General features: G+C 39.0%; 1 long non-coding RNA gene across 1 annotated transcript; it reads left to right on the top strand.

Moving 5' to 3' along the window:
- The first annotated feature begins 10,335 nt into the window (after positions 1-10,335).
- LOC121065967 lies at positions 10,336-12,851 on the top strand. Its single transcript, XR_005817433.1, has 3 exons — positions 10,336-10,380; positions 11,727-11,807; positions 12,766-12,851. It is a non-coding gene; the product is annotated as an uncharacterized LOC121065967 (long non-coding RNA).
- Positions 12,852-13,838: the final 987 nt, after the last annotated feature.

Genomic DNA, 13,838 nt, shown 5'->3' on the forward strand with positions numbered 1-13,838 from the left:
GCTTTGCAACATCTTATTGGCGAGGTATTCCACATACTGAAGTTCACTCTTCAGCTTTAAACACTGAAAGGCTGTTCAAATATCAGTGCTAGAGTTTTTTCTTGGCCACCATTTAAGCTTCCAATATTGCTGTTTCACAATTTCATACGTAACTGCTTAAAAAAATCAGCCTAGTTCTACAGAATGTAAGGGTCTCAAAATTGTTCTCAGTATTGAAGGTGAAAAGTTAGCTTGAACTAGTAACATTTACAGAAATATTGTCTATGCTGAATAGACTGTTTTGAGTAGATATATGTGATAACAAGAACTGTTTATTGTGGATTACATCTTGGTTTTGAATTTGAAGATATAAAATTACCATAATATGGCATTTAAAAATATATTGAGGTATTAATATTTGATTCATTTTGTATGTCTACTAAGGATATTAAGTAAGTGTGTCAGAGGAATTGTTGAGGAATAAAAAAATGAAAAGTAATCATTAAAAATGGATAAGTCCAATACTTGAGGCAGAACTCTTTCAGGGCAGACAGATCCATAATCTGAAACACCCCTCAAACTGCCATACTCAAATACCTCCACTTAACAATCAGACTGACTGGCAGAGCGTATCTGCAGTATTTTGTAACAGTTGTGGCTTACAAGGTAAATGAAATACACTAAAAATATTTTCCCTTATTTAATTTAAATCCCCTATTACTGATGCTGCAGTTTTCCACTTGAGACACCTCCTATCAGCTTTGGCCATGATCTAGCATTGTTCTGCAGAGACACACAAAAAAGCTATGCTCATACAAATGTGCACAAAAACACTGCACAAAATTTCCCAGTAGAATGGACTGTGGCAAAAAAAAATAAAAATAAAAAATGCTGAAACATGATTTTTACTGTGCAGCCAAGGAAAATTGTAAAGCCCCAAAGTTATTCACTTGGTAGCTCTGCATGTACTAGTCAACAATCCCTCAGCATCCTCTGTAACAAACACTTCTATGGAAATGTTTTTTAGAGTTTCAAAAGGTTCCAGAAAAGATCTTGTTAAAGCCATGTCACAAAGCAAAATGGATCTATGGGGAGATTTTCTTCTTCAGGTTGTATTTACACTTGCATTAACATTCTTTTGTGTGGATAAAAGAGTAAGATGTATAAATACAGGTACTACTATTCAGGTACAAACACATACACATGCATATGTTTGTTTGTTTGTTTATACCATGCCACTAATAGTAATAGCAATGATAATAATTATTATGGTTTTACCATTAAGCTTTATTGTAGTTGTTATGATTTCCAGTGTTGCTTCACTGTAAACAGAAATTTCCTTTGAGGACAGAAAATATTATACATGATTGAAGAACACAAACAATATTTTGAAGCCTGGGTGTTGTGTTTAGCGTCTCTCAGAAAAGCGTTCGCATTCAGATAGATGTTAGCTTGGAAGGGCTTTTCAGACATAAACAGTTCTCTGGTGTATGTGGCTGCCCCATGCTGCAGTTGCCTGTGGACAACCCATGTGCCCTGGTTTCAGACAACATCTGAGTGCTTAGATCCCAAAGAGGTAATATTCATACACTCCCCTTTCCTTTAAACAGAAAATTGTGCAGTGTGGCAGTTTATATTCCTACATAATACTTCAGAATAACACCTACACCCACATTACACGTATTAAGAGGGATTTTCAGGAGTTCTAGGAGTTTGGATTGCTGCAAAGAGTACTATCCCAATTTCTATCCACTTGCAGCTTCAACTCTTTCCATTAGTGGCTCAGCAAAACCCTTCATTTCCAATTTACTTTCAGATGCTTTGACTTTTTCTGTTCCACCTTCATTTTCTTCTTTCCAAAGGAATAAATTGCATTTGTTCTCTCTTGTCCTAAAACCAATTGCTCAAAAGACAGGAGCCCACATATGGACAAGGAGCAATCTTTCTGCCAGCTGCAGCCTTCTAGATTCATCCAATGCTCTTATGTATACGAAATGCATCTACAAACCACTGTAACCATAATATGACTAAGATATATCTTGTATATGGGGAATTTCCTGATCACTTCTACTTTATCTTCCTAAGCTGTATTTTCTGGTGTGCTTTTGACTAGTGAAAAGTCTTTTTCTTATCTCTCTGCTCAGTAAGTGTTCAGACAGTGTCAGTTCACTTAGTAAAAACAACTGTCGTCAAGTCCAGCAACACTGGCTTTGTTTCAGATTACTTAACCTACATTTTAGCAATCTTTTTAGTGATGTTAGTATTTTCTACCAGACTTTCATTTGAGAAGGTCTGGGAGTTGATGATACATGTTGAAATCTAGAATCTCATGCAAATCCTTAGAACATCATGAGATAAAATGTATGGGGTTCTATGTTTAGTAAATACAAATCTAATGAACAACATACCATGTTTTAAATAGGATGTGTTATCTCAGAGGAAAGTGAATAATTCAACATTTAAATATTTTGTCAGCATCTATATTTGTCTCCCTACCTCCTCTGACATCCTGATTTATTCAATATTTTCTTTACATTTTTTCATACCCAGCTGAACTTTAGGTACTCTCTTAAGCAAACCAAGAATTTGCCAGGTTTTAGGTACATTATTGGCTCATTATTCACAGTAAAAAAAAATTAAAAAAATAAATAAATTAAATTAAAAAGTTCCACTTTTTCTTACAGGTTTCAGTGCAAGTTCATATTATTTTAACAGAATTTAGGTCTTCTCTGTAAGCACTAAGATGTAGCAGTCCCACTTCAACGTATTTATGCTTTTTATTCCAATATTCTACAATATCTTGAGATGTAACATTTATCCGAACATTTATTCATTCCCAGTTAATAATTCACAACAGTTCCGGCAGTCTCCAGTGGAGTACATTTTGCCACATCAATTTTTGTGCTTTGTCTCTACATAGAATTTTTCTTCATTCCTGTTTCCATTGGCATCCTGATAAATACATATCAGCACTGTTAATGTGCCTGCTGGTAGTTCTATTTTAATTTTTCTGGTTCTGATTGCATATTCTTACAAAACACTATTACAATTGTTGCAATGTTTTCCAGTGGTGGACCTGTTTGGACTCCTGCAGGTTTCCCATCTCATAGACCTGTTATAACCACAATTTTTATTGGCATTAGCTCTATAGCGTTTCTCTGATATATTTAGCCTCCTCACATCTTTCCACTTTACAGTTTCATGTTCTCTTAGTCAATGTCTAATGTAGCTGCCTGTGGCTTTCTAGCATTTTTAAGTGATATTTAGTGTATTCATTTTCTCCTAAATAATTTCTGCAGGGTCTGAGAAGATCTCTCAGGTCCAATCTATCATTTTAGATGTTTGATTCCAATCAAAATCAAATCTCTGATAATGTAATCTGCCTAACTAGCATTATTTCATACCTGACTCACTAAGTTAATGTCAGTCAAAAGCCTTTGAAAGGACTTCTTTCCTTGAGCAGTTTCATTTGAAACCTGTATGTTTCCATTGCTTTTCTCTCCTTGAGAATACAGTATTCCTCAGTCTGACTAACTCATCCTGGCTTAGACTATCAAAGACATCTATAGCTCCAGGTCTAGCGATAGCTGCAGAAAGGTTAACTTCTCTAAATTCCCTTTCTCAAAGAGTCTATCTGCTCACATCTAGATGTCAAATCCTTATTTTATTCTTTCCCAGGACTCTGCTACATTGTTTCAGCTGCAAGGGATTTTAATATTTCCATTTCTCTTTTACTTTCCTTTCTCTTATTTCTTGTCTTCATGTTAGACACTTACTCTTTTCCAAGTATCACCTCTGGTACTATACAGTATTTAAGATTTTTAAAAAGGAGACTTTAGCTTGACATACAACGTAAAAAGCTATATGCAACTGTCTGACACATGCCATTGATTTTTGCAGGCTGCGTGAGCAGCCCTGACATGCACCACCTCAGTCTGCTTAGATCTTAAAAGGCAATGACATATTCCCTTACAGTGACAGTCTAAAGTTAGTATCTTAAGGACATGATGATTACCCAGAAACCTTGTGAAGTCAACAAGGCCCAATTACACAACACACAGCTGTTGGTTAAGTGTCTGCCAGTTAGCACTCCCTGAAATGGGTTTCAGGAGATATTGGTTAATCAAACTAGGAAAACAGCCCAAGAGAGTTTAGAGTTTCCTGTTATGATCATTACAAAAAATCCACAAGATTCTTCCTTCTCTACCTTCACCGTAGAAAAGTGAACTCTCAGCTGTAAATTGAGATCATGAGGAAGAAAAGACAATGTCTATCTTCTCAAGTTACATTGTTTTAGGGATGCTACAGTTCTTGGAAGAACTTGTTGAGAAGAAGAAACAAACAAAAGAATTAAAATTTTTCATATAAAACTTCCAATTTCTATTTTACCTTTACATCTGCAGTCTTTTATCTTGTTAGATGATAAGTCAAAATTAGGCAATGATGACAAGTCTGCAGTTGTTTTCATTGCAACCACAGGACCAAAGGCATGGTGCAACAGATATTTGCACTTAAAAAATTGTCTTTCTGCCCAAACTCTCTCATAGATTTGAAAACACACACACACACACCAAAAAAAAAAAAAAATGTGTACATGATTTCACTATACTGTACACCTTGAAGTAAAAGCCTGGAGAAGAAGCCAAATAATTTTTCACTAATTCTTATTAGCAGCTTGTAGGGAAGGAAAAGAAAGAGAAAGGAAGGGAATGGAATTGAGCTTTTATGTGTCATGGAGGGTAAACTTCAGAGGAGCTGAATTTAAAAGAACATAAGGTATAATTTGATTGTCAGCTGCACATTGTCAGACAAAACAGATTTCTTCAGGCTTTAAACTTCCTCTGCAGTGAAAAGAGCAGATGGTCTTAGCCATCTTAATCCAGAGGTGAGGCTGATGTCTCAGAGGTGAATGTCTAAACTTGCCTTGCAGCTTGTAGCTGCCTCTTTTTACATGTACAGTTAATTTCAATTTATTTTTTTTTCATAAAGTTTCTCATGGACATGTCTGAATCAACCCCACAATTTCATGAGCACTGAAACCAAATCTGGAGCTTTTCAGTTATAATGGTGCTGACCACAGTTGCTTTCACTTTCAGGCCTTTTGTCATCTTTAGTTAAAAAAAAAAAAAAAAGTCCAAAAAGTATCCCAAGATGCAAATATTTTGTCTTTATGGACAAAGAAAATTTTACTGGAAAATTTTCAGACTGTAGTAGCCTCCTACCAAAGATTATTTTAGGTCTCTCGAATTTATTTATTTCTAGTTTCATATTTTTCACTGATGCATTACACATCCATTTAGAAATATACAGAAGCATGTTATTTATTCAAAAATTCAATAAGGACTTGATTCAAAACCCAATGGAAGGAAATCTAAGGAAAGACTCCCACTTTTTTCAGTTGTGCATTGGATCAAATACTGATCTACTTTGTTAGGTGTCACACACACACACAAAAAAAAAAAAAAAAAAAAAAAAAAAAAAAACCTGTCCATTTACAATAGTAAAAACATTGATTAATGAGTAAACAGTGAACACCTAACAGCTCAGTGTTGCCAAAAGGGATAGTCCCATCATTTGTAGCAATGGCCCTCAAGAGCACGGGCATCATGTGACAACAGAAGCCTTTCTGTTGAAGGTACAGTCATAGCCCCAACAAGGCTGAGGATGATGGAGGAACAGAGAGGGATGTCTCACTGTCTACCTCTCCCCATTAAGGATGCCTTGCCTGATCTGTGCCTCTGCCATCCCCCAATATGTCCTCCTTCCCCTTCTTCATTTGCCATCCCCCACACTTTTCTACTGCAGCAATTGTATGTAAGGTGGTTTCTTTTCCTATACAGTTCGATCAAAAAAACGGGGATTGTAAGGAACATATGCATGCCTGTCTTTTCTGCTCCAGCTTTCTGTCACAGCAAGGTGGCCATCACCCAGGCAATGAACCAGGCTAAAATTCAGATGCAGTATCTTCCTACCTGCCCCCGCTTCCCTCCTTGCCCTCTTGTTCCCACTTCCACCCAGAACCTTGCCCTTTGACTCTCTTATGAGTGTGTTTCAGCTCAGCAAAACAACCAAACAACCTTTCAGCTTAGGGAACTGAATTAGCTCGTCAAGGGTCAGGAGCACCTGCAACAGGAATATCTGCCTGAGCAGGGGATGGACCATAGAGGGGAAGCAATGAGGCAAAGAGGGGCAGGATCACAACTCTCCAATGTGTTACACAATGAAGAATGTATCCAACTGGATAGGATATACTAGTGCCTAATTCAATTAATCTGAACAGGTGATTTAAGTCCTAGTTATGTCTTAAGCATTCTTAAGCATATGTCTTCCTGGGACAGAAATCAATGAAAGATCCTATAGAAAATATAGTAGCAGAAATATGCTGCTTGTGAGGGTAAAAGGTAAAAATCTTAACCTGAACTGAGGGCAGATACGAGTTGTTTTGAAGCTAGTGTTTGCTAGGATTTTGACAGACCGTGGGGAATATAATGAGTCATTGGATTGAAATAGTTGATGCACGGTTGACGACAGCTGAAACCTCCTTAAGGACCACAGATCTACCTGGAGTGAGGATCACAGAGATCATAAGAAAAGAAAAGGTTCTCAAACAAGAGGTTTCAACAGCATTCATAAAAAGTGAACCTGTAAGAGCAGTATGATCTACCTGGGAATAAAATTTCTGCTAGAATTTGTCTGGCCAGTCTGATTCAGATTTCACCTTTCTCTAATACAAGTTGCTAGTAAGTTTGGCTGTCATAAAGCTGGCTAGCCTGTTTGTACCTTTTTCTTCTGCTGCTGGACTGCCTCGTCAGCTTTCAGAATTAACAGAAGAGTCCCTGTAAGAGCCAGGAAAAGAATCAAACATTTAATGATCAGGATGATGGGGCAGTGTGTACCCTCAGCAAGTCTGTAGATGAAACAAAACTAGGAGGAGTGGCTGACACACCAGGGGGTTGTACCACCACCAAAAGAGAGATGTCAACAGGCTGGAGAAGTGGTCTGACAAGAACCTTGTGCAGTTCATCAAAGGGAAGTGCAAAGTCCTGCACCTGGGGAGGAACAACCCCAGGCACCACTGCAGATTGGGGGCCACTCAGCTGGAAAATAGCCTGGCAAAAAAGAACCTGGGGTCCTGCTGGACACCAAGTTGACCATGAGTCAGCAAAGTGCCCTTGCTGCAGATAAAGCTGGTGGCATCCTGGGCTGCCATTAGGAAGATTACTGCCAGCAGGTTGACAGAGGTCATCTTTCCTCTCTGTTCAGCACTGGTGAGGCCACACATGGAATGCTGGGTCCAGTTCTAGGCTCCCCAGTACAAGAGAGACCTGAACATACTGGAAAGAGTCCAACAAAGGGTCACAAAGATGATGAAGGGACTGAAGCATCTCTCCTATAAGGAAAGGCTGAGAGAGCTGGGACTGCTCAGCCTGGAGAAGAGAAGGTTTGGGGGGATCTCATCAATGTCTATAAATACCTAAAGAGAGAGTGCAAAAAGGACAAAGCCAGGCAGAGTGATGTGCAGTTACAGGAGGCAATGAGCACAAACTGGAACACAGGAGGCTCCCCTGAACATCAGGAAACATTTCTTTACTGTGCAGGGTACTGAGCATTGGCACATGTTGCCCAGAGAGGCTATTGGAAATCTTCAAAAGCCATCTGGATATGATCTTGGGACATTGGCTCTAGGTGGCCCTGCTTGAGCAGGGAGGCTGGACAAGATAATTTACATAGATTCCTTCTAACCTCTTGCCTTCTGTGATTCTGTGTTATCCAGATAGCAATTCAGAGATTAAGGAGTTTTCTTTCTTATATGCAAAACAACTCTAATATTGGTTTATATTTCAGAGACTGTAATGACAGCCAGGAACCACCTGCAATAAACCTCATGAGTGAAGGTACTAAAGAATAACTGGAAGTTGTGCTATGAAGCCAAACACTGCTTTTGCATGAGCTTTCATGTAGTGTCATACCTCATTTATTTTCTCTTTCGTGCTGTTTAATATCTTTAGCTATGCTGCTCTGAGCGTATCTAATTGTTTTATTTCCTTTTATTATCATACATCACAAGCGTTCAATGGCAGAATAAATTAGGAAGATAATTATTTCTTCTTAGACAAACTGCCACATTGTCAGCTGCCATTCATACCAACACACAACTCCCCAGTGTGAGACAGTGCTCTGCTGAGCCAGGTGATGAGATGATACCTGGTACATCAGGTCAGAAGACAGAAAGACAAACTAATGGGGCAGACTGGGACAGGGGTGCTTGCCCACTGGGAAAGGGAGCACCCAGAACCTGGCAACCCTCTTCTGTGTATGTGGATAGGAAGATAGGTATCTAGATGTCAGTTTCTGCAGACTTAGGCATAATAACAAGCAAGATAGAGATGATCAGTAAGTAAGATTATTACATAGCGATGTGTTTGAAATAGTGTTGTAAAATCAAGGAGTCACACCTTTGTGACTGAGAGACAACTGGTTTTGGAACCCCAAATAATGGATTTAAACAGCAGTAGTGTGTAGCCATTAGCTAACAGAAACAAGCAGCCTTGTAAATTACATGTTCTGTATTGCAAAGTTGCCTCAACAGACTACCCCAGTTATAGCTCCCTATGCTGCTTTTAAAATACTTGGAAGGTCACATGAATGGTGGGACATCTTAAGTAAATATGTTCTGTTTTTTAATCCCCTTCTGCCACTTGGAAGTGATTTCCTTTTTAAGTCAGAAAAAAATAAATGATAAAGCTGTTGGCTCTGGGAATAGAATTGCCTTCATGGAGGATTGAACATACTGTATGAAGCTGATTAAAATATAAAAATGCAGGAAGAAAGCTGCTTTATGTCTAAAAGAACACGTGGCTTTGCAAGTCTGTTTTTTCTTTAATCTTAGCTAGAATGCGTTTGATGGCTCAAATTCTGAAAGTCTGATAACAGCTAGATCAATTTGGTTTTACTCTCTGGCCAATAGTTCTATGGGGTAGTCACTAGATGTATACATGCAGCTTGTTATTCCTGAATGTGCACATTGTGAATGAAAGCCTGGCAATTGCAGTTTTTGCACTTCTGAGTGATAGATAGATATATTTTATCCTCATTGTTGGCAGAAGACAAAATTCTGACAGATTTGCCTACAATTTGCAGAGGATGTAGTCTGTAAAAAGGTCCTTCAACATTCATATTTAAAGGTATTTGAAGTTGTCTGTAAATTTAGGGTGCTGGTAGGAGGACGTGGGAGGAATGTCATTCTGGATATGAAAAGCTTAACCAAAGTCTTTGGACTCTCTTCTTGCTGCGAAACAGAAATGCTTAGAATTTCAGGCTGTTCTTTAAGCATTCATTAATGAGATACTTTGTTTAATGTTTTCCTTTCACTTGAAATAGAAATTCAGAACTACAGAGTGAACCCTATCCATCCACCACCCTTTCTCCCTTCTCTACCCACACCACTCAGAAATTATTTAGTTAGTAAATGAATGGTAATCTGGAATATTTGGTAATTTTCCAGTCTCTTCAGATAAAGAATTTTTCTGTCTGGGTTGAGACATCATCTTTGCAGACACCTTCTGTGCAGACACAGAATAGAAATCAAATAAAAATAGGTAGAAGAGCAGAAAATTCTCTTTGTGAGTGGGGAATTAAAATTCTTCTTCATACCCCTATGTAACCATTTCTTATACAGCAAGAGTCCCTTAGCATATTTTTAAATAATGGCTCCATAATAAATACAGCAAAGGGAACAATTTGGTTTTAGCTATTCTGTTACAGCACAAACAATTTCGCATACAGCCTCTGAGACTATGAATTGAAAAGGGATCCTTTCTAGAATATAGCCCTTCAAGTTACCTCAACAGTGTGTTCTAGGGAGAAGACTGCAAGACATTAAGAAGCTGTTTTCTCTTTTTCAAGGACACAGAAAAGGGATATACCACACCACCACATTATTTTCCATTTTGGGAAAGGCACCATTTGAGTTGGCTGAAGCCCTGTGCCAAGCCTGGCTGTGGTGCAGCTGTCTCAGATGAGGACAAGGTAAATCTTAGCACAGCAAGACTCTGTTCCCACCAAACTCAGCAGAAAGGCAGAACAGTGCTGACCACATCTGCTCCTGGGAGATATCAGGGTCCTGATGTCAAGTGGAGTGACTAAAAGACAGAGTACAAACAAACTGCAGACCTCGGGACTATGAAATGAGACATCAGCTGAAGTACAGCACAGCTGGGGAGTACTGAGAAGATGCGTGGGGTGAAGCAGGTGGGGCTCATTTATGGTGCCCTGCAATCCTGTAGGTTCTGCCTGCCATAGGAAAGGTCTCAAGCAATTTAAGGTGCCAATGTGCTCTAGTCAAGTCTTGCTAGATGTCTACACTGTCTTTGTCCGGCCACAAGGGAGTTGCACCAGCTGGTGAGTCATCCTTTCACAGCCCTTAGGAATGTGTTATGTCTTGTACAGTGACCCCACGCGGGTTGTTATGAAAGTATTGCTTATTGCTAATAACCTTTCCGAAGTCCAAATAGATTTTGGATCCTAAGGCCCTGTAGGTATTTGTATTTTGTACCTCTGCTTTTCTGTAGCACCACAACAAAACATGACTTGCAGTTCATGTTTTTCAGCAGGATTCAATGCACTATATTAAACACTGTACAGTGTTCACTGCAGCTTGCAACAATACTAATGCACAACTTGTTCAATTATTTTCACTTTAAAAAGCCATTATATCCCCAGTGGTCGGAGAGACTAACAGGACTGAGACTCCCTGATAAGCCCAAGGAACTTACCTCCAAAGAAATACCTGTTAAGCAAGTTTGAATGTCCAGCTTCCCCCAAATGAAACAATATTCTTATGTAAATCATATATCTAAGACATGATTTCATTCCTTTTGAAATTTATAAAGACTTAGTCTGAGGATTAGCCTGGCAGTGTAAATAACTGGACAGGATATCTTTTTTTTTTATTTATTTTGAGTAGTAATAGCTTGAAAGAATCAAGAACTAAGCACCCACCGCAATACAGAAACAATAAATAATCACTTATTTTTATCCCAGTTTTTAACAATTTAAAATCAACATTTTGCAGGATATTACAATTCTCTCCTTTTTCAAGCATGTGTGTGGCTGTAAAGGGAAAGTGGCCTTTCAGCTGCCACATTTACCTCTTAAGTGTTGTCTTTTTAACAGCAACCAATGGAACCCCCTCTACTATGGTCTGAACTTCACTCCTTCAACCCTGGAAATGCAATAGACCATATGTTATTTCTTAGAAGGCACTAATATGTATGCACATGCATGCACATATGTATGTACATGACTGAGAGCAGATGCTTGTGTATGTATATATGCCTATACGTTTATCAGTAATGTTTAAACTGTGTAACTCACTGTCTCAAGACATCTTAATCCCTAACCCCGTTAAGGTAACAAACCTCTTACTGGTAATATCTGTGTATTTAGTTCAGAGCTTTAAAGGCCCTGTTCCTTGACTGGCTACTCTGTGTAGAGCATGTAACACCTTCTGGGTTGTCTCATGAGTACCTCCAGTTGATGGACCTTATAAAGTAGCTTTTCTGTTACTTTTTAGGATGCCCTCATATAGGGCTGGTTTTTCTTCTATGTGCTGTTTCTCACACCTGACAATATACTATCCACACCACTGCACAATATGACCTTTTCTGCTATTATTATTTTCTATTACCCTCATGTACCCTCTCTGTCCAAAATTTTCACAGAAAATGTAATTATTGCTTTTCCAGTACTATATTCTTTGTGGGGAATCCAGCAAAATTTTGAGGTGCCCTGTCCTAGGAGAAGCCTCAGCCACTTCTCTGTACAGGGTGAGCATAGAGAGGCTGGTGAATATGCCAGGACCTCTGAATGCATGAAAAGGCTGTTTCCAATCATGGGAACTCCCAGCCTCTTCAGTCTTTCTGCATAAAGCGTTGCCCCAACCCCTTGATTATTTAGTTCAATCTTGTCTGTAGCTTCTTTAACTCTACCTTGTCTTTCCTGAGATGCAGAAGCTAGAGTTGCACACAGCATCAAAGAAGAAGGTGCAGTGAGGTTTCACATCATGGCAAAAAGTTTGTCATCTTGTTCTCAGTACCCTTTCTGCTGATGTCCAATATTTTGTTGGCCTTTTTAGCTGCTGCTGCACATAGAGACAATTATTTCAGAAAACTGTCGATGATTCCAAGATTTCTTTTCTGAATTGCATCTGCAAAAAGGAACATTAACTCTCCATCTGCCCATTTTACTGAGGGTATAACAGCAAAGCCTGAGATATAGAGGGAGGGAAAAACAGGTTTGGCTGAACGCGTAGCAGTTATCTTGCACTTCCACTCTACTAGCACAAGTCTGTGCCAGTACCTTCTAAAAGATAAGTATGAACTCAGCAGCCCAGCTCTTCTGGGACACACTGCTGGAGGAACACCCCTGTTAGCAGGTCACAGTCAACAGCACCATCTCCCAACCTCTCTGCCTCCCCTGCTTGAAGTTCACTTGCAGGTGCCCCTGTGAAACAGCATTACTGAGGAAGGAAAGCTTCATGTCTTCTCAGTGCTACCTCAATTCACCTGGTGGCACTATAGTCTGCCCCTGTGTTTTATTATTCTCAGAGTTGCAGTTCAAACCCTTATGATAATTATAAGGCAAATCTTCTCCAAGGCTTGCATATGGCAATTGCATTATTAGCTTTCCATTACTGCCAAGGAAAGTATCTTAATTTAGCAACTGTCTGTTACTGAGAGTGCTACTTGACAGCAGGGCTGACATAAATATTTATTGAACTTGCAGGGAAAAAAAATCTATCAAGTAGGATGGAGTATTCATTCATGGTGGGAAATTAACAGCTGTTTCACTAACCTGCTTTTCGTATTGACTGCATTTAGGGGGGTACTTGCACAGGCAATGAGCATGCAAAATGATTGCCACCAGTGCCACAGTGTGAAACCACAGCTAATGAAAATAATACTAGACTCGAAAGTCCAGCACTGCATTACGGGGATTCTTATCTAACTGCCTTGGAAGTGGCCAAATTACAAGGTGCAGGGAACTTGAGCTTCTGCACTTCGTGTAATCACTGTATTTGCTGCTCCTGCTACCCAAGCTTTCCTAAATTTCAAAGTTGTGCTGTCAAAAAGCAGAATAAACATCAAGACAGGACGTCTTTAAAACAAAAGAAGTGCTGAGTGGGCTAGCATCCAAAGAACTAAGATTGTAGGAATCTGTATAACAGGAAAAAAATAAATGAGCAGAGTTGGACTTTTCCCAGGGTAGAAGAAAAGCATCTATTAAATCCTTCACTGTGCTTCAGGTAACATTCACCGGAAGTCACATTTCCACTTTCCCCTGGCAGGCATTTAATACAGTAATGTTCCAAAAGAGCATCTTAATTAGTTGTTTCAGTCCTCATCACTGAAGACTTATATAGCAGAATATCTATATACCTGATTCAAGGGACTAAATCATCCCCTACAGAAACAGGCTCAATAGCTTGTGATATCTCATGAACTGAGACCAGTAGGACCCTCTACCTATTAAGCTGAATTTTTATCAGTATATCCATGATATCCTGAAAGGATATCTCCAGAATACCCCGTGGGATCCATAGACATTAACCTTCTGGTTATCCACTATATGTGATCTGAAAAATTACATACTACAGCAATCCACCAAAAGTGAGGTTATGCCTAGACAGTGCCTGAGTACAGATCTAAAGCTAAAAATTTAATCCTCAAAAGCCCTGAATGAGTCCTCAGACAAGTGATATTTTTTTCCAGTGAAATTCTAAAAGTCCTGTTTGTACACGAACACAGAACTGTTTTCACCTTTAGTAAACCTCTGCTCATGTGCCTGAGCAGCCTGCT

This window comes from Cygnus olor, chromosome 2 (assembly GCF_009769625.2).
Source record: "Cygnus olor isolate bCygOlo1 chromosome 2, bCygOlo1.pri.v2, whole genome shotgun sequence".
Lineage (NCBI taxonomy): Eukaryota > Metazoa > Chordata > Aves > Anseriformes > Anatidae > Cygnus > Cygnus olor.